This window comes from Rhinolophus sinicus, linkage group LG06 (genome assembly GCF_036562045.2).
Source record: "Rhinolophus sinicus isolate RSC01 linkage group LG06, ASM3656204v1, whole genome shotgun sequence".
Classification (NCBI taxonomy): Eukaryota; Metazoa; Chordata; class Mammalia; order Chiroptera; family Rhinolophidae; genus Rhinolophus; species Rhinolophus sinicus.
The window spans coordinates 103,331,936-103,352,526 of NC_133756.1; positions in this window are offsets into that span (position 1 = coordinate 103,331,936).

Genomic DNA, 20,591 nt, shown 5'->3' on the forward strand with positions numbered 1-20,591 from the left:
CGGTTCATAGCAGCTCATTTCATAATTGCCAAAACTTGGAAGCAATGGAAATGTCCTTCAGTAGTTTAATCAGTAAGTACACCATGGTACATCCAGACAATTGAATATTATTCTATACTAAAAGGAAATGAGCTATCAAGCCATGAAAAGACATGGAGGAACCTTAAATGCATATTAGTAAGTGAAAGAAGACAGTCTGAAAATCCATACATTGTAGGATTCCAACTAAATCACAAGCTGGAAAAAGCAAAACTGTGGAGACAGTGAAAACGATCAGCAGGGCAGCAGGGAGGCAGGGATGGCAGAACACAGATTTTTAGGACAGTGAAACTACTCTGTAATACAATGGTGGATACACGTCATTCAACGAAGTTCAGACAATTAAGTTCGCGAACTCATCCTAGAAGAAGTGCTCCATACTTCATGGCGGAATATCACTGTGGTCACCTTCAAAGTACTCCCCTTGGGAAGCTATGCACCAGCCCCAGCACCTGGTCCACCCTTCAAAGCAATTTTGGAATTCTTTTTCTGGAATGGCCATCAGAGCTGTCATTGTATTACCCTTGATGTCCTGAATGTCATCAAAATATCTTCCTTTCAATATATCCTTTATCTTTGGGTAAAGAAAGAAGTCATTGGGGGCCAGATCAGGTGAGAAGGGAGAGTGTTCCAATACAGTGATGTGTTTACTGATTAAAAACTCCCTCACAGACAGTGCTGTGTGAGCTGGTGCATTGTCCTGATGCAAGAGCCATGAATTGTTGGCGAAAAGATCAGGTTGTTTAACTTTTTCACGCAGTGTTTTCAGCACTTCCAAGCAGTAAAATTGGTTAACTGTTTGTCCAGTTGGTACAAATTCATAACGAATAACCCCTCTGATATCAAAAACGGTTAGCAACATCGTTGCAACAAGTTCGCAAACTTAATTGTCAGATCTCATATGTTTGTTCAAATCCACAGAATGTACAATACCAAGAGTGAACCCTAAGGTAAACCCTAAGGTAAACATAATCGGGGTGATTATGATGTGTCAGCGTAGGTTTATCAATTATAACAAATGCCCCACTCTGATGGCGGAAGCTGATAATGGGGGAGGCCACGCATGTGCAGGGGCAGAAGGTTTGTGGGAAAAACTATACTTTCTTCTCAATACAGCTGTGAAGCTAAACCTGCTCTAAAACAATAAAGTTTATTTTTGAAAATAAAAAGATTTAAAAATATGATGTCTGTCTGCAAAGTGCCTACCATAGCGGTCAGCACAGAGTAGGTAATGCAATAAATGTTTAAGCCCTTCTTCCCTATCCATACCCCCTGCCTCAGCCTGTCTGATGACAGACTTGTCTTGCCACCAACATTCACTGTCTTCTTTCCCAGAGTCCTATCCACCATGTCTCCCAACAGCCTCAAGTGAGAGAGTTCTTTTTTTTTTTAATTGTTAGATACTCTATAGATGTGTCATAGCATGAGTTTTGAATTAACATCCATCTCAGCTAATAAAATACATGCTGAGTATGCTGTTTCATAGCCAGGCTCTTAACATCTTTGATGTATTGATTTGAATTTATATCAGGACACTTATAGAGTAGTTACCATAGCACATTTTCCTTTAACTCACATCTACTCTTCAATATGAGTTTGGACGCTTTGTGTGACTTTGTCACTTTCACAGCCACTAGAGATGAAGAACTCACAGGGCAAAACTGAGCATGGTCTCAAAAGTAGGGCTTTAGGAGTTCTTAGAATTTGGAAATGTCCTGGACCAAATAGTTTTTGTTTATACCCCAGAGAAGCAGACTCTTTTGGGCCATTAGAGGAGATCCCAAAATGCCCCCAGCCTAGCCCATGCACCCGTGACAGCCCAGGTAAAGCCCTAATCATTACAGAATCTTGAAAACACCCAAACATGCCATTCTGCTTCATTCCTCCATTTTACGTCCCAACCCTCCTCTCACTCCATCCCTCACCTGCATTAAATTCCTTCTCATCCTCCCACATTCTCCTAGGCTCTTCCTCTCTGAGGTCTTCCTTGGTTCCTGCCACACCCACCACACATTCTCTTCTCCGTGCTTCCTCTGGACTTTCCACATATGCTTATCCCTGTTTAGATTATTTGCTTACATGTCAGTCTCCCATACTAGACTCTGAACTCCTTGAGAATAGTGTCCAGCTGACCAACCCTCAATCCCGTCCTCCCACAATAGATGAGGCCCCAGGGCGTAATTAAAAAGAATTGCAGCTCAGCCACTGCTCCAGCTCCACTTGTCACCCCTGGGTTCCCAGGCTCTGGACTCGCACTCTTCCAAGTGTCTCACCCCTACCCATCCATTTAGGACCATCGACTCCCTTGGGATGAGGTTTTGGCCTTCCCCTCCCTTCTTTTCCTTCTGTCTTTCATGTCTGCCTCAGCTCCAAGCTCTGAGTCTGAGAACCAATCCTGCTTCACCCTCACACTCAGGTGCTCAGGCCACTTGGGAGACTTAAAAGTCATTTAGTTCACCCCTGTATCCTCAGCAGTTAGCACAGGATCAGTGGTTAGACATAGGCACTGAGGTGAAAAACAATAGCTGCAGCATTTATATTATATCAGGCAGTATACTAACTGCTTTACATACGCTATCATCTTACTCTTTGTAACAATAATATTCATGAGGTAAATATTTTTCTCCTTGTTTTACAGATGGAAAATGAAGGTTTGAGCCAGTTAATAACTTGCCTGAGGTCACACAGCTAGAAAATAGCAGAATCAGGATTCAAACCAGGTCTGTCTGATTCGGAAGCCTATACTCCAAACCACCACACTCAATAGGTATTAGTGGAACTGTATTAAATTCAAAGCCAAAGCCAGGTTAAGAGACCCTTTCAAGGAAGGAAACATTGGCAATATATAAGAATTTTCTTCAAATATAAACATGACCTAAGAATGTAAAAGGAACTGAATGTAGAATGCACATGGGCAAACTCTCCACCAAAGTCCAGTGATGAAATCACTCATTTCAACCATTTGAAAAGATTTGCTGAGTATCTATCTTGTTTAACCGGGAACGAGACATGCATGGCCGCCCTCAAAGTGTTTCTATTCTATCTAGTGAGGGAAACAGATTGAAAATAATAACAAGTTTTAAAATATAAATTGTAAATATTAACTAAATGTCACAATGAGTTCCGTGCAGTTCAAGTTTAACCCAACGCCAATGGTATGGGGAGGATGTCAGGAGGACGTCAAGAGGTATCTGAGGTGTTCGGGGAGGTACCCAGCAGCTTGTTCTAAAGCATGCTTATATTTTATAGGGGGGGAATAGAGAACAGTGAAGAAGTCTCACCCCTGGAAGCCCCGCTCACGGCCATCTTAAAAAATAAGAGACACTTTGGTTGAGTTCTGTGAGGAAAGTTAACAGGCCAAATCCCTGCCCAGTGGGCACTTCCACTTTCAGGCATTCATTTGTTCCTCGTTTGGGGAAGTGCCTCATGATGCCTCACTTCCCACATGCCTGAGGCAAACCCTGGTGCCAGAGACTCGAGAGAGTCAGCCTTCAATCACAGATATAGTAAAAGAAGAGCTGAGGAAACGGTTCCCCTTCACTCTCTCCTCAAACTCCTCTGTCTTCCCTTCCTTACACACAAAGCAAGACAGTCTGCGGTGGGTCCTCTGTGAGCCTTGAGGCTTGTTCTGTAATGACCGTGGTTGTAGTAGCATTGATTTTCGCTAGTGGAGAAAAGTTCCATTACCCTTCATTCTTAGTGACCAGAAAAGAAGTCTTAGATACTTAGCGTTCTCTTGTCTGAATCCATAGGGGTTCAGAGTGATGTCTGTGTGAAGGCATTTGGCAAAAAAAGATGCTATATAGGATTGGTTGGTTGAAAGTCAATTCAGACTCTAGATGGCCCCTTTCTTAGGAGATGGAAGAGCCCCTCTCCTGACTTCCACCCTTCTGTGGTTCTTCCAGTAATGGCTCAATAGAGCTGAACTCAGTACACCCATGGGGCTATGGAATGCAGAGTAGCAGGGCAGGGCACTCAGGAAGGGATCCAACCTGTTTTCTGGGAAGGTACTAGGCTGCTCATCACAGCATTTATTAAAAATCCCACCTGAGGAGCACAGCTCTTCAGGAAGCTCTGTTGTATGGCATCAAAGATGCTGCTTAACTATAGCAAGTTTCTGGGTGTGAGTGGCTGCAGGAAATGAATTCCTGTTAGATAGGAGGGCCCTGGCTGCAGGTGGGGCCTGCCTTAGCTGAGACCTCCCTGGGACATAGATTCCCTGGAGAAATGCTTCTGATGATCAAAGCACCTGGTGATTCTGTGAGATCTTTATAGGCAGTGCTTCATCTCCTAGGCGTGGGCATGTAGGCACATGTGGCATAAATTTTGGAGCACGGCCAAGGTTCCCTGCTCTGGCCTGATCACTGATGCCCACATTCCACAATCAGAGCTTCCTGATTTGGGCTTAGGACTAACCCTATAAAAATGAAAATATCTCATGGTATTGGTCTCACTGGTTGAGATTGTCTTCAATGAATGACTTTATTAGGTTCTTTCCCACAAACTGGTTTAGATTGAGGGGAGGAAGAGATTGGGTATCACTGGTGGTACCCGGTCTTCCAGGAAGAGGTCCAGTAAGGCTGTTTCTGGTCAGAAAGGACCCAAACTACCATATGATTCTGAAGCCCCAACCTATACGCCTGTGTTTTAAATCTAGAAGAGTATCTAATACAAAACCTGAATTTTATTTTCTGTAAGTAGGATATGAGCCCTCCATTTCATCGTGGACCCTACCACTCCTCACTGTCTCGAATCTGTCTATTTCATCTGTTCAAGATCTGATCCGCATGTATGTGCATTTGTGACCAGTGAATTCTACTCCACTTTTCCACTTAATGCAAAAGTCCCTAGACAACATCAAGCATTCTTTGTTCATTCATTTATTCATATATTCATTCAAAAAATATGTACTGAGTGCCATCTACATGTAAGCTCATAAGCACATAGAATTTCAGAGGGAGAAGAGCCCTTGGAGAGATTCTAGTCTTACCCCTTTCTTTATGCAACTGAGGCCCAGAATGCTGCATGACTCATGTACCACTACAAAGTTGCTCTGAGGCGAGCTGCGTGTACTGAGAAGTTAGGTGGCCAGGTGTGGCTGCCACATTTGAGACTGCCAAGCGCCTCACTGAAATACAATTACACTACAACTGTGACACTCCCCAATGCGCCTAGTTCAATGATATTCAAAGTCCAGGGGCCTCTGTGTCCCCAAGATACTTTCAGGGAACCTGTGAGGTCGAAACTATTTTCATAATGATACAAAACTATTATTTGCTTTCATCACTCGCATGCTCTCCTAATTGTATACTGACGTTTTCTGGAGGTACACGATATATGATATTGCAACAGACTGAAGGCAGAAGCATATATGGGAATATTAAGCCTGCCATTGAACGGTTTGTTTAATTGTATAACTATGGCACTGTTCTCACTAAATATATTTTGGAAAATATATTTTTATTTAAAAATATGTTATTTATATTAACATTTAATGAGTTTTATGTTAATATTTATTATTCTTTTTTAATGAATTTATAAAATTTCTAAATTTCTCGTTTTTAATGTCTAACGTAATAAATATCAGTAGATATAATCTATACAAACTATTGCTTTTTGGGGTCTTCGGTAATTTTTAAGACTATAAAGAGATCCTGAGTTCAAAAGTTTGAGAACTGCTGATTTAGTCTGATAAACCTAGCAAAGGTAAATTATATTACTTAAATTTTTCCAACAAGCATATAGTCATACATAAGTTGTACAATTTTTTAAAAAGGAAAATCATGGATGAACTTACATTTTTGCTTCTTAGAAATGGAAAGAGGAGCCTTGCCTATGGCAGGCCTTGTGACTCTTTTAGTTGTGTGAAGGCTCAAGCTGATTTTAGCTATTCGACCACCTAAGACTAGGAAGAGTAACCCTGGCTCTGTGATTATCAGAGTATGATACCCTCTGGATTTATATCTCAACCCCCAAACCTGTTCCTCCTGCTTCCATCTTAGCGACGACTACCACCATCACCAGAGGCCTAGACCAGAAACCTGGGTTCCTCTTTTACTCTCTCCTCTTGCTTTCTGCCACTCACCATTCCTATCTTCTTGAACAACTCTTGTACCTTTCCTCTTCACTGCAACACCCATAGTTGACACAGTCATTATCTCATGCTTGGAGATGGCCCTCACGTCTTCACAGGTCTCAGGGTCCCTCTCGTCCCCAACATGGTGGCTCCACTCTATCCCAGAGCAACCTATGACATGAAATCTGATTATGCTCCACCCTGATCAACTTCCTTTGTGGCACAAAAGGCCCTTCGTAACGTAGCCGCCGAGGACTAACCAGCCTCACCACCTCACACACATCTTGCAAACTTTTTCCTTTGTCATGCAGAATTCTTTATATGTCTCCAAACCTGCCATGCACAGTGGGATCTCAGGGCCTTTCAACCCAGTGTGGAGATCCCCCAGCCTGGAATGCATTTCCTTCCTGCTTGTCTACCTGACCAAATCCATACCTCAAGTCTCGGCTCAAGAACTCCCTTCTTCTGAAGGAAACCCCAGCTCCTGGAAAGGATGAGTACAGAGTTAAGCATACAATAAGTGTTTGTTAAAATAAATGAATAAATTCTTCACTTGAAAAAAAATTGTTCTATGGTGTCTGATAAATTTCCCTGCCTTAAGTATACCATAATGAACTAAATTGATAATTCATCGTACACTCTGTAGGGTAGAGACTGAGCTGGAATGACTATTCATTGACCTCAGTCAGGACTTAACCTAGAAGTTATTTCTCTCTTAATATATCTTTAACATCACCCATTTTCTTGTCTTTGTGTATTTCTCCTTAAAGTGGAATCATGGGGTGAGATTAAGATAAAGTGGTTCTAATAAATTGTTTTCTGGTTAATTGGTTCTGTTACTTTAAGGTTAATAATACAATACTTATAAAGTTTTTATCTAGTATAAATAATGCATGGATATTATTCTCATCATTTTCTCATTAAAAACAGTATTTTTGTAACATTAATTCTGGTAGCATCTTTCTTACAGTGTCAACATAAAATGGAATAGGTTGTCATGGAGATTTTTGTCTGATTAAAATAAATTGTGATCCCTATTTCTTATTAATAGAGGAAACTTTATAAAAAGAATATAACCTGTTGAAATAACCCATGTCAAGTACCTAAAAGAGGGTTTGTCACATGGTCATGAACAATAAATGCTACTTCTTCCTTCTGTCATTAAAGTCACACTTAACAAAACTAAGTCCAGAGTATCCAGCACAGCATATAAAGTCCTGCTGATCTGAACCCTGCCCACACCTGAAACCTGCTACTCTCCCCATGAAAATTTCTGTGCCAGCTATCTACCCTGCTGATGCTCCCTGAGCACACCATGCCACGTTGCCTCTCATCTCTGCTTTGTTCACTCAATTCCTCTTCTGGGAATGCTTTTGCCTCATTGTAACTCCTTCCTGTCCTGCTGGACTCAGAGCAGGTATCACCTTCCCTGGCAACATTTCTGGTCCTCCCCAGATTGGGTTAGCTGTTCCATCTTGAAGCTCCCTTGGAACCTCAGGTTGACCTCTATCAGAGCCATATGACCTTGGGCAGAGGATCTGACCTCTCTCAGTTTCCTCATTGTAAAACACAATGATAGTTTCAATTTTACAGAGTTATCATGATAATTACGTGAGATTTACGTATAGTGCTTAGAATAGCTCCTGCAACATACAAATCAACCCCTACGTGCTAGCTATTATATTTATTTTGGTACCACTTGCTACATTGAAAATATCTGTGCGCTTATCTGGGTGTCTATGACTTTGTCTTTTTTTTCTGTCTCCAAGAAGCTAGCAGACCTCCTAGTTGCTAGCAAATATTCTGTAAACTGAACTAACTCTAGATAACATTCAAAACTATTATCTACCAATGAACATACATAGTTTTATACCATAGTAGACAGCACAGAACAATATTCCATATTCTAATCTTTCCCTTTATATTATCTATACTTTTGCTATTTTCAATAACTATGCACATTTTTATTCATTTCCCCTTATATTTTTATAATTGATTGTTATAAATATTCTTGGCATTAAAAAAGAAACATTTCCTTGTGGCAGCAGGAAATTGTTTGGTCAAAATATATAAGCACTTTTATAGCCCTTGAGAGAGCTCACCACACTGATCTCCAGAGAGAACGGGCTACCATACAAATTCTCATAAACCTATTTCTCCCCCAGACATGTTATCAGGGGATTTTATCAATGGTTTTACTACCTTAATAGAAATATAATAGTACCTCCGAGTTGTTCTTATTTGTTTGTTTTTAATTTCTACCAAGGATGGACATTTTTTCACATAATAAGATATCATATTTTTTTCATTAGCAACAAAACATCTATTCTTTTTTTCCACTACATTTAAAATGGAATTCAAATGGTAACATGATGTATTTCTATCATCTTTATACTTCTTCAGAAATAAAATCTTCCAATCTATTCATTTTCCTTTTAATATGAATTTTACAGCATTTTCTCCTACCACAGATTTTTTTTTGTACATGAATGGTGCCCCAGGAGTCAGATAATACAGTCATATTGCCATTCAAGTTGTCCCATGACAGTCTCCAATAGTATTTGATTATGCTAATTTGCCTACTTCAAGCTCCATTTTTGACAGGTAGTTTTCAAACAGTTCAAATAGAATTTAGGTTACTCACAAAGCACCAGGAAATTTTGTGGGTTTAAATGTATATCCTACGCAACTTGGCTAAACAATTTTATGTTTGATTTTTAGATTTTGGGACATTATGGTCCACATGGTTACCACTTGATTGCTTAGAATAATGACAGAATCAAGGTAGTTTACTTATGGACAGAGCTAAGTTGTAAAGAGATTTAAAATGCAGAAATACTTGAAAATAATAAATAAAATCAAACATAAAATACATGGTGTTGAAGTTTATGTTCAGTAAACTCTTCCAACTGTCAGCTGCTTCATGTATTAAGATAACAAGTAACACAGGTAGTTAGAATAGGACAACCTGTCCATTAATTACTCTTTGTTATTTAAGAAGTAGTAATTTATATCATCTTATGGCACTGTGTTTCTTACATAACAGTGTTTATATTATGGTAAACAACAACATAAAATGGGAGGAAGGGATCAATCAAAGCTACATAGTGTCCTTGTATTATTCAAGAGGAAAAAAGAGATTTTGGATAATGGTAGAATTTATATTCAGCATGCTTGTGAAAATTTTAATGGTAACTACTAAAAACACACAAATAAATTAGGAGCAACAGAGGAGGGAAAGGAAATTTATGTTCAGCATGCATATTAAAATTTTAAGGGTAACTACTAAAAACATACAAATATAATTAAGAGCAATAGAAGAGGAAAAGGAAATAAAGACGGCTTCATTTATCTAATAGGAGGTAGGAATGAAGCAAAAAAAAACCCCTCAGAATAAGCATAGAAAATAGAAAAGCAAAAGATAGTAGAAATCCACATACACCAATAATAAAAATAAACATAAAAAGGTTAAACTTGGAAGTTAAAAGGGAATCCCAGCATGTTTTTAAATTCAATTAATTATTGTTAACTATTATACAGCAGATAAAATTAATGAACTACATGTATCAATAAAGATAATTTCCAAAACATAATATTGAGTGGGGAAAAAAAGAAAGAGGTAAGAGAATATAGAAATAGTATACCTTTTATACATATATTGAAGTACTCCAAATTATAATATATATTGTATATATACATTTATATATACGTACTCGTACATATATACACACATACACAGACATATATGTAGTGAAATTATACAATTATACAAATGAGCATGAGAATAATATACAAAGAGTTTGAGATAGTGGTTAGTGAAGGGAAAAGAATGAATGAGGAGTGGGGCTTTAGCTATTTCTTTGATGTTTTAATTATTTAAAAGTGATCTACAACAACATAGCAAAATATTAACATGTATTTTGTCTTCATGGGGGCTTTATAATGCCTGTTATTTTCTCTATGTTTGATCTAAAATGAAAATGTTTCAATAAAATCTCTCAATAGAGCTGTCTTTTAAAAATCTTGGTAATAAGTGATAGCCGTCATAGTGGGAAATAAAACTGATTAGAGACAGATATCCTAGGATCGAGTACTAGTCTGGTAACCTTGGCCTCTGTCTTCATATTTATAATACCCCTAACATTCCTTCCAGCATTTAGAATACAATAAATTTTCATTTAACGTAGTCATATGTTCTTGGAAACTGTGAGTTTAAGTGAAACAAAGTACAATGAAACCAATTTCACCGTAAGCTAATTAACAAGAGTTAAGTTCCTATGGCATATTTCTGGTCACAAAAACGTCACCAGACTTCTAAAGAAAGACCTCAAACACTTCTAATATTGAACATTGAAATAAATGTTTGAGCTTTGCATACATTTAAACAAGATTAATAAAAACAAGTAAGATAATTCTTTCCCAGCTCACTGATTCCAGTTTAGGGTCGCGGGTGGCCAGAGCCTATCCCGGCAGCTCAGGGTGCAAGGTGGGACCCACCCTGGACAGGCTGCCCTTCCTTCACAGGACGCACTGACACTCACTCAGACTGTTCCAATGTAGACACGCCAGTTAACATAATGTGCACATGTGGGAGGAAACTGGAGTCCCTGGAGAAAACCCACACAGACGTGGGGAGACTGTGCAAACTCCACACAGACAGTGGCTCTGGCCAGGAATCTTTTTTTTTTTGTTCTCTCATCAATGTTATAATGAAACAACATTGAATGAAGCCATGTAATTCGAAAACCTGCTATACGAGATTCTATAAAAACCAGAAGCAAAGAACATCAAGACAAGTTTCTGTGGGTTGCTTGAAGTTGAAGCCCCCCTTTATGAAAAATCAAATGTTAGTTGCATCATGTTTGTGGTTGGTGGTGGGGAAATCTCTTTGAGAGATCTCTATCAGATGCTTTGTTAGAGACCTAAATCAAGGGGAGCAGGATGAGAAGGAAAGACCAGGAGGCCAGTAATTTAATCCTGCCTCTGATGTGGAGGCTTGATCTGATCTTAGGCAGTCCTCAGGGGATTGGGCCAATTTCCAAATCATCCATGATGAGCTGCAACCTAAGCTGTTGCCATCCACCCCGCTGCCATCTCTCTAATGCCAGATTTGTATTTCATAAAGAACGTCTATCTTTATACACAGAAAATTCTAGTGTGTTAATCTTCATTCCATCTAGCTCCAGAATACAGAATCAGGCCAATGTGTAGGAATTGCTGCCGATTTTGGCTCAAAATAAGGAGACTCTTTCTAACAATTAAAATGATGTGAAAATGGGATGGACAATCTGATAGTGCAGGTATACCTTGGAGACATTGCGGGTTCAGTTCCAGAACACTACAATAAAGTGAATATTGCAACAAAGCGAGTCATCATCTTTCGGTTGGTGGAGGGCTGTGCCCTCAGTTTATCAAAAATGCAACATCTGTGAAGTACGATAAAGCAAAGTTCAATAAAACAAGGTATGCCTGTATGGTGACACCCAACAGACTGTGTCCAAGAAAGAGTAGATCAATCCGTCAGGATTGCAATAGATTTAGCAAATAAAAATACAGGACTCCTTAAAAGACAACCCACAATGTGGGAGAAAACATTTTCAAATCATGTATCTGATGTATGATATCAGGGATTAATTTCCTGAATATATAAAGAACTCCTACAACTCAACAATAACAACAACAACAAAACAACCCAATTCAAATACGGGCAAAGGACTTGAACAGACATTTCTCCAAAAAAGACATATATAAACGGCCAATAAGCACATAAAAAGCTGCTCAACATTACTAGTCATTAAGGAAATAAAATTCAAAACCACAATGAAGCATTAAAATAAACCTGTGTAATGGGAGAAAATATTTGCAAGCCATATGCCTGGTAAGGACTTACTATCCGAACTATATAAGGAAAACAATTCAATAGCAAAGAAGCAAACATTCCAATTAATATTGGGCAAAAGACTTGAATAGACATTTCTTGAAAGAAGACACACAAATGGCTGACAGGTATATGAAAAGATACTCAACATTATTAAGCATCAGGGAAGTACAAATCAAAACCACAATGAGATATCGCTTCACACAAGTTAGGATGACCACTATCAAAAAAGAAAAAGATGAGTGTTGGCAAGTCTGTGAAGAAATTGGAACCCTTGTACACTGTTGGCGGGAATGTAAAATGATATAGCTGCTATGGAAAACAGCATGGAGAATCCTCAAAGAAATAAAAATAGAACTACCATGTGATCCAGCAATCCCACTTCTGAACATTTATCCAAAAGAATTAAAATCAGGATTTTGAAGAGATATTAGCACTCGGGTGTTCATTGCAGTATTATTCGCAATTGCCAACATGTGAAAACAGCCTAAAAGGAAATGATGGATGAATGGATAAAGAAAACACACGCACGCGCGCACACAATGGAATGTTATTCAGTCTTTAAAAAGAAGGGTATTTTGCAATTTGTGACAAAATGGATGAATCTTGAGGGAACTGTGTAAAGTGAAATAAGCCAGTTACAGAAGGATAAACACTGCATGATACTACTTATAGGAGGCATCTAAAGTAGTCAAACTCATAAAAACTAAGAGTAGAATGGTGGTTGCCAGAGGAGAGGAGGGTGGGAGGAGGGAAAATGGGTAGTTGCTGCTTAACAAGTATAAAGTTTCAATTACGCAAGATAAATAAGTTCTGGAGATCTGCTGTCCTACGTTGTGCCTGTAGAGAACAATACTTTATTGTGTACTTCAACATTGGTTAAGCGAGTAGACCTAATGTTAAATGTCCTTACTACAAGTTAATCAATAATAAAATAACATAGAAAATAACTACGAGGTATCACTTCACACTCATTAGGGTGGCTATTATAATTTTTTTTTAAGAACAAAAAGAACAAGTGTTGGTAAAGATGTGGAGAAATTGGAATCCTTGTGAGTTGCTGGTGGGAATATAAAATGATGTGGCTGCTGTGGAAACCGTTTAACGGTTCCTCAAAAAGTTAAACAGAATTACCCGGTGATCCGGCAATTCTACTTCTAGGTACATACCCAAATGGATTAAAAGCAGGGACTTAACCGATACTTATGCACCAATGTTCATAGCAGCACAATTCGCAACAGCCAAAAAAAAGGTGGAACAACCAAAATGTTCATCAACAGATGGATGGCTACACAGATGTGGTACATACAAACAATGGAATGTTTTTCAGCCTTAGAAAGGAATGAAATTCTGACACATGGTGTAATATGGATGGACCTTGAAAACATTATGCTAAATGAAATACGCCAGACACAAAAGGACAAATGTTGTCTGACTCCACTTATGTAAAGCACATTTGTAGAGACAGAAAGTATAATAGATGTTACTAGGGGGTATGGGGAGGTGGGAGTAAGGAGTTGTTTTATACTGGGTACTGTTTCTATTGGGGATGATGAAAAGTTCTGGAAATGCATAGTGTTGGTGGTTGTACAACATTGTGAATGTACTTAATGCCACTGAATTGTATACTTGAAAATGGCCAAAAAGGTAAATCTTATCACAACAAAATTGTTTAAAATATAAGACCACCAATTACATTTGAAATTCACCTAAACAATGAATAATTTTTAGCATAAATAGGTCCCATATACTGTTTGGGATATACTAAACAATGATTCGCTGTTTTTCTGACATTCCAGTGTAACTGGGCATCCTGTATTTTATCTGGCAATCCTGACAAGACATGCTCAGAGTCGTAACTCGGGTAGAGACAAAGAAATGAAGAGGGTTCCAAAGATGTTTTAGGATTCAGACTGAGAGGACCTGGGGACCAAATGGGATGAGCATGTGCTGACGAGGGAAGAAGTGTGAAGAGCACTGAGGCTTCTGTTTTGCAACACAGGGATGCCATTAATGGAGCCCCCGTGATCTTTCATTTCATTCATTTATTCAGCTGACCCCTGTAGCTTGCTGACATTGTTTTAGGGACTGTCCAGACCTCAGTGAGTCAATAAGGAGCTTGCAGCCCAGTGGGACCTATGGACAAGTAAGGAGACAGTGACAATAGGTTATGACAAGTTCCGTGATGGGGGGAGCACCTGATGCCAGAAGAACATGTGGCAGAGGCACACAGACAGGACCAGAAGGCAGTTCAGTGGAATCTGGAACGTGGGAGGAGCATCATAGGAGGACTTGGAAGAGAACTGGGGACAGTCCTGGCCTTCTGAACTGACACCTGAGGTGACCCTGTAGACCACAGGGAGTCTTAATTTATTACTGTCTTCCAAAGATCAGTGCCCTTCTAAGGAGGAACTTCCAGCAGAACCTGCTGCCAGCAGATTCAGATATAATCTTACAAACTGGAATGACTACCGTCTGCCCTGCTGCCTTCCTGGAAGAATGATTTGAAATAGAAAATATAAAATATATTGTTAGGTTCCTTCCCAACCAGAGGTTTCACAGCACCCAACTGGCAGCAACCAGTGGAGCCTGGGAAATGGACAGCTTCTAAAGTTGGTTGATGCCCTTGGCTTCGCTTCCGAGCTCATGAAACTGGCCCCGCTCCTGCCTCGTATACCCTGTACATGCATAAATCATTACATAGACACATTATAGCACCAGTAAAATTATAATCCCCAAAACGCTCCATGAAAGGATTGAGGCTGACTCAGGAGGAATGAGTCATCAAGATTAAAGAAAAGCCATCTCTAAAACCCTGCATTTCTTGGGAAATTCCCTGAGCTTGCTCAGCAGGAAATTAAATTGCCCTGTGAGTTGGTTGGATTCTTGGTAACTTTCTGAGCCTCGAGATACAGCCTCTTTTCACCTGCTTTTTGGTCTTTCCAAATTCATAGTGTGAATTTCCTGTCTAGTTTAGTGGAGATTTAGAGGTGTCTGGGTGGTAAGTCAGGCAAGATCCAGGGATGGGGCAGGTAACCTGAATACATGCTCATGCTACACTTTGATGCCACTCCAAGGGAGTATGCTCTTACCTTGTTCTGGCCTGGGCATGGGAGGCGCGGAGGCAGACCCCGTGATGGACAGAAAGGTGGATGAGCAAAAGGGGCTGTAGACGAGATTTTTCGGGCAGCGACTCCATGCTATATGATACTGTAATGGTGGGTGTATGTATGTATGGTGGGTATATGTCATTAGACATTTGTCAAAACCCATTGAATATACACCAAGAATGAACCCTAATATAACTTTAATAATAATGTATCGATATAGGCTCATCACTTATAACAAATTATCATACTAATGCAAGATGTTAATAGGAGAAACTGGGTGGGGAGTGAGGGGGGTATATGTTAACTCTATACATTCTACTTGATTTTTCTGTAAACGTATAACTGCTAAAATAATGATAATAATAATAATAATATCTAACAATTTTTTTTTAATGGCGAAGGGGGGGATGCAGAGCCTTCCCAGGGTAGCAGATGGGTGGAGGCAAGGCAAGCATTGGACTAATTCATAAATGAGGGTGGGCCAAGTAAGCAAGAGTGGAGGTATTTAGACGGTAGGGACTGTTTTATTAATTTCTGCATTGTAATGTGTTTGCTGTATGAATGAATGAAACAATGAATGAGAGAAACCAATTCTCTCGTCAACTGTAAGGTTTATCACAGGTAAACGAATTACAAAAACACCAAGGAATCTTCCTCAAAATATATAAGTCCTTCTGCTCAGCTCATACGATTTGGAATAGACCACACACGCACACACAGCTGCCTCACCCCAACCCCATCCCCTGAATTGAAAGCTACAGTATTTTAGAGATTGCCTCATCCTTGACGCATATAGCCGTGGGATAAATGTACGAGGTCTGACAATTAAGTTCACGAACTTGATGTTGCTAACCTTTTTTGATATCAGAGGAATTATTCATTATGAATTTGTACCAACTGGACAAAGAGTTAACCAAGTTTACTATTTGGAAGTGCTGAAAAGGCTGCGTGAAAAAGCTAGATGACCTGAACTGTTCGCCAACAATTCGTGGCTCTTACATTACGACAATCCACCAACTCACACAGCACTGTCTGTGAGGGAGTTTTTAGCCAGTAAACAAATAACTGTATTGGATCATCCTCGCTACTCACCTGATCTGGCCCCCAGTGACTACTCTCTTTACCCAAAGATAAAGGATATATCAAAAGGAAGACGTTTTTATGACATTCAGGACATCAAGGGTAATATGACGACAGCTCTGATGGCCATTCCAGAAAAAGAGTTCCAAAATTGCTTTGAAGGGTGGACTAGGCACTGACCTCGGTGCATAGCTTCCCAAGGGGAGTGCTTCAAAGGTGATCATGGTGATATTCAGCAATGAGGTATGTAGCACTTTTTCTAGGATGAGTCCATGAACATAATCGTCCAACCTCATAGTATTGCCCTATGTTGCCTGGGGGAGAACCAGACTAAGAACCATCTTTGCCAAATTAACTTTGCATGTGATGAAGTCCTGTATACAAGCAGAGAATGTAGCTGCCCAACAGCACAAAAATGGAATTCTCTGCTTCTCTTCTCATTGCTTCTCTCTGCCTGGACAGAAGCCTTCCTGCAAGTACTTACTAGACTTCAATAAGGACTCCAGAAGCCCTCTGTTAAACACTCTGTTAAACACTGGACTTGAATAAGGACTCCAGAAGCCCTCTGTTAAACACCCTCTTAATGCTCTCTCCACAGCACTTAAGTGTGATGAATTTACCTGATGAGATAGTTGACACCTTACTCCTTGGGACGAGGGGAAGAGGCCCGCCTGAATTATAGGAGCATAAGAGGACATTGGCAGTGGAAGAGCAATCATCGCTTCACGCAGTAGAAGGTCAGTGTAGCCAGGTACTGAAGTTTGTAGTCAAGATATCACAGAAGAGTAGCATTTAAGCTCAGTTTTAAGGATAAATAGGAATATTCACACAGGCAGAGAAAGTAAGAAGAAATTAAAATCAGAGCTTGACTGTTTCAGAGATTGCTAAGAATCAGCGCATTGCCTGTTGCCCATAGCCCAAATCTGATAGCAAGAAACAGGCAGTTTTAAGTTACTTATGCGTAGTTATGCCTAGTTAGTTATGCACACTAACTTTGGGGCAGAAGGTTGGTCCATAGCTGAGCAACTATGCAGTGAGTTCCATCCCTGAACCGTCTGGGCCTTTCTGGCCCAGAGCCCACTCTAGCTAGGTAAACCCTTCTTTCTTTCCTTCTTTCCTTCTTTCCTTCTTTCCTTCCTTCCTTCCTTCCTTCCTTCCTTCCTTCCTTCCTTCCTTCCTTCCTTCCTTCCTCTTTCTTCTCCTTTCTTTTGTTTCTTTCATTCTTTCTTCTCTTCTCCTTTCTTTCTTTCTATTGTCATTTCATTCATTCTTTCATCATTGTTGTTAGAAATACCAACAATATGTTCCAGCTATACAATTTCTTAGCTTGTCTAAAAGGTAGAGGAGACTGAGTTCACTCCATGGAGCTCAGACAAGATTTCCCTACGCTAGGAAACAGCACAGCATATCACACATAGAAACCTATGATACCAACTGAGGAAAGTATTAACTTTTGAATTATACTTGTGCTTTCCAAACTTTAATGTGCATACAAATCACCTGGGAAACCTTATTAAATTGCAGGTTCTGCTTCAACCCAACTGAACTGGAGCCTGAAATTCTACATTTCTAACAAACTCCCACTTGTTGCTGGTCGATGGGATCCATACTCTGAGTAGTTATAGGTCTCACCACATCAATGCATAGGGGAGCAAATTCTTACCCTCATTGGTGGCGTGTATGAAAGAATGTTCAGCTATCACCAGTCTGCCTATGGCGACTTCTGAGACCTGAAGGGGCACATTGTGGTCTGACAGGTTGGTTAAGAACATATTCATGTACACTTCATCCCTACCCCCAGAGAGTAGGCGTCACCTCGTACTAGGTTTCAATAAGGGTCTTTCAACTGAACGAGGCATGAACAAGGTAAGATGAGAAGAGTGAATGGGAAAGAAGTGGGGAGCAATCTGTGTGCACACAGGCCAACTTAAGGAGATTCTCAGCGTTCCAGTGTAGTAAAGACTGACCAGCTGACTACCTAACCTATCTCCTTCTTCTTCTGAACCCACAACAGAAACACGTTTATCAGTCTTCCTCAAAGGTCTGGCCAGTGGAGTGTGGATAGTAGTGTTATATGCCACTTCCAAGACTGGCCTATAAAATCCTCCCAAGTGTGATTCTTGACTTTTCCCTATGCCATCGGAGCATCCAGGAGAGGGTTCCGAGGCCCTAGGGAAGGACAAAATCACAAAGGAGAGGGACCATGGGCCCTGAGTCATGTGGAAGGCTGCCCAGGGAACACCCCATTGGACTTTAAGCACACACAAAAATGAACCTGTATTGTTCTATTAGGTTGGTGCAAAAGTAATTGCAGTTTTTGCAATTATTTTTAACCTTTTAAACCACAATTATTTTTATACCAACCTAATGAGACATTGAGACTTGGGGACTTCACTGCATATCAGTCAGGGAACAGAAACAACTCTAGGTCTTTCAACAGAGGGAATTTAATGTGAGGAATTTGTTTCACAAAAGATGAAAGAGCTTAGAAGCCAGACATGAGATGGTAAGGAAACCTTATAATTAGCAACAGTAGGAGGCTGCCCCATCCATGGGCTCGGCTGGACAACAGGAAAAGGGGTTTTTGCCAGAACTCGATACTGGAACTGTTGGGCTAGAGCTAGAACCTCTGTGGAGCTGCCAGTCAGAGGTGGGACCACAAAGTGAGAGGCAATCTTACGGAAGCTAGGGCTCAGAGGAGACAGCCACTACTGGAAGTTCCACCCAAGGCAGATTAGGAGAGGCAGAATTATCTGGGCTTCTGATTTCCTCTACTAATGCATCTCCATTAGTCTCCCCACCCAGAAGCCTGTCAACAAGGGAGTATGTGAAATGTAGTTCTCTATAATACATAAAAGGACAGTGGGAAGGCAGAGGATGGATCTGAGAGCAAGTAAGGAATTGGTCAGCTATGTTAGCAGCATCCTTAAGACATGTGGCATGTTTACAAATGGTCTGCATGCCGTGCCCTTTGGGCTCAGCAGTGTCACAAAGATTGCCAACATTTGCTTGACTGTTTCTCCAATGTACCTGTGCCTGACCTCGCCCAGTTATCCTCCTGTGCCAGGAAAGACAAGCCAGTGGAATGCCCACACCTTAAGTCTCCACAATACAGGCAAGAATGACAACTGGCCATAAGAAGGTATAAAAAAGCTTTAGCCTAATCTTTACCACTAAAGTCCGTTAGCCTCAGCAAGTTATTTAAGTATCAGTTGACCCACCAGTGGGATGGGAATCAAGAAATGCTCTCATTTTGTTGTGAGAAAGAAACAAGATCATTTATGTAAAGAGCTTGATACATAGTCCCTGCTTGGTATATAACTACTATTTTTCACACACACACACACACACACACACACACACACACACACACACAGAGTGTCTGTCAGGTGTGCAAGTTTGTTCTAGGGTAAATGCTATGAATAAAGTGCAAACAAAAGACAAAATCTCTATCCACCTGGAGCTTTTATTTTAGTGAACATTAATACCTTATTTTGTCACATAAAAAAATGAATTTAGACTTTCTAGCAGGCACTTTTCAGCTCTGAAATATATAATTTCTACTGAAAGACACAGTTTAAATAAAATAAAGTCAAATAACTCATAACTACTAATACTTATAATTGTCCAACATTAGACATAAATTAATAAATTCATGGATTCATTAGTTTTTTTATCACTGGAGATAGAGCACATTAATGTAAAATGGTACTTGCCAAGACAGCTTTAGCAAGGGTTTGTCATCAGATAGAAGGATTGCATCAGATGGCCTCAAAAATCCCTCCTATATTTATAATAATTATAAGCTAGACTTAAAGCCCTTTCAGTTCTGTCTTGCCCACCATAATATTCCCAACACCTACCACAGTACCTGGCATTTATCAGGTTCCTCGTAAACATTTGTTAAATAAATGATTGGTAGTTCTTTGATTCTTGGGCCTATGATTCTGTTATTGGTGCCTGGGGCTTATTACAGTACTCACCACACTGTGTTGTAACTGTTAATATTATTTGTCTGCCATCCACACTCATTTCTGACCTCCCTAAGGAATGGAGGTCTTTTTTTAATCTCTGCTAACCAGGGCTGTACACAACAAAAAGCAAATATTAAGTGAACATTTTTAGAGGAAGGGAGGGAAGGAAGGACAATATATGAACAAATGAATGAATTCTTTGATCCACAGATGTTTATAAATCTATAAACATCCAACTGCACGTCTCTTGTCAGAAATCCACTTTTTTAAAACATCAAGACATACGAGTAAGTGATAAAGACCCATCAATCAGCAAAAAATCAGAAGAGATTCTAGGGCCCCAGGAGAAAGTATCACACAGGAGGACAAAACGTTGTCCTTGCATCTACCTGGCTTGAGCTCTTTGGGGATTTCACAGGACATGGGTCTGCTTT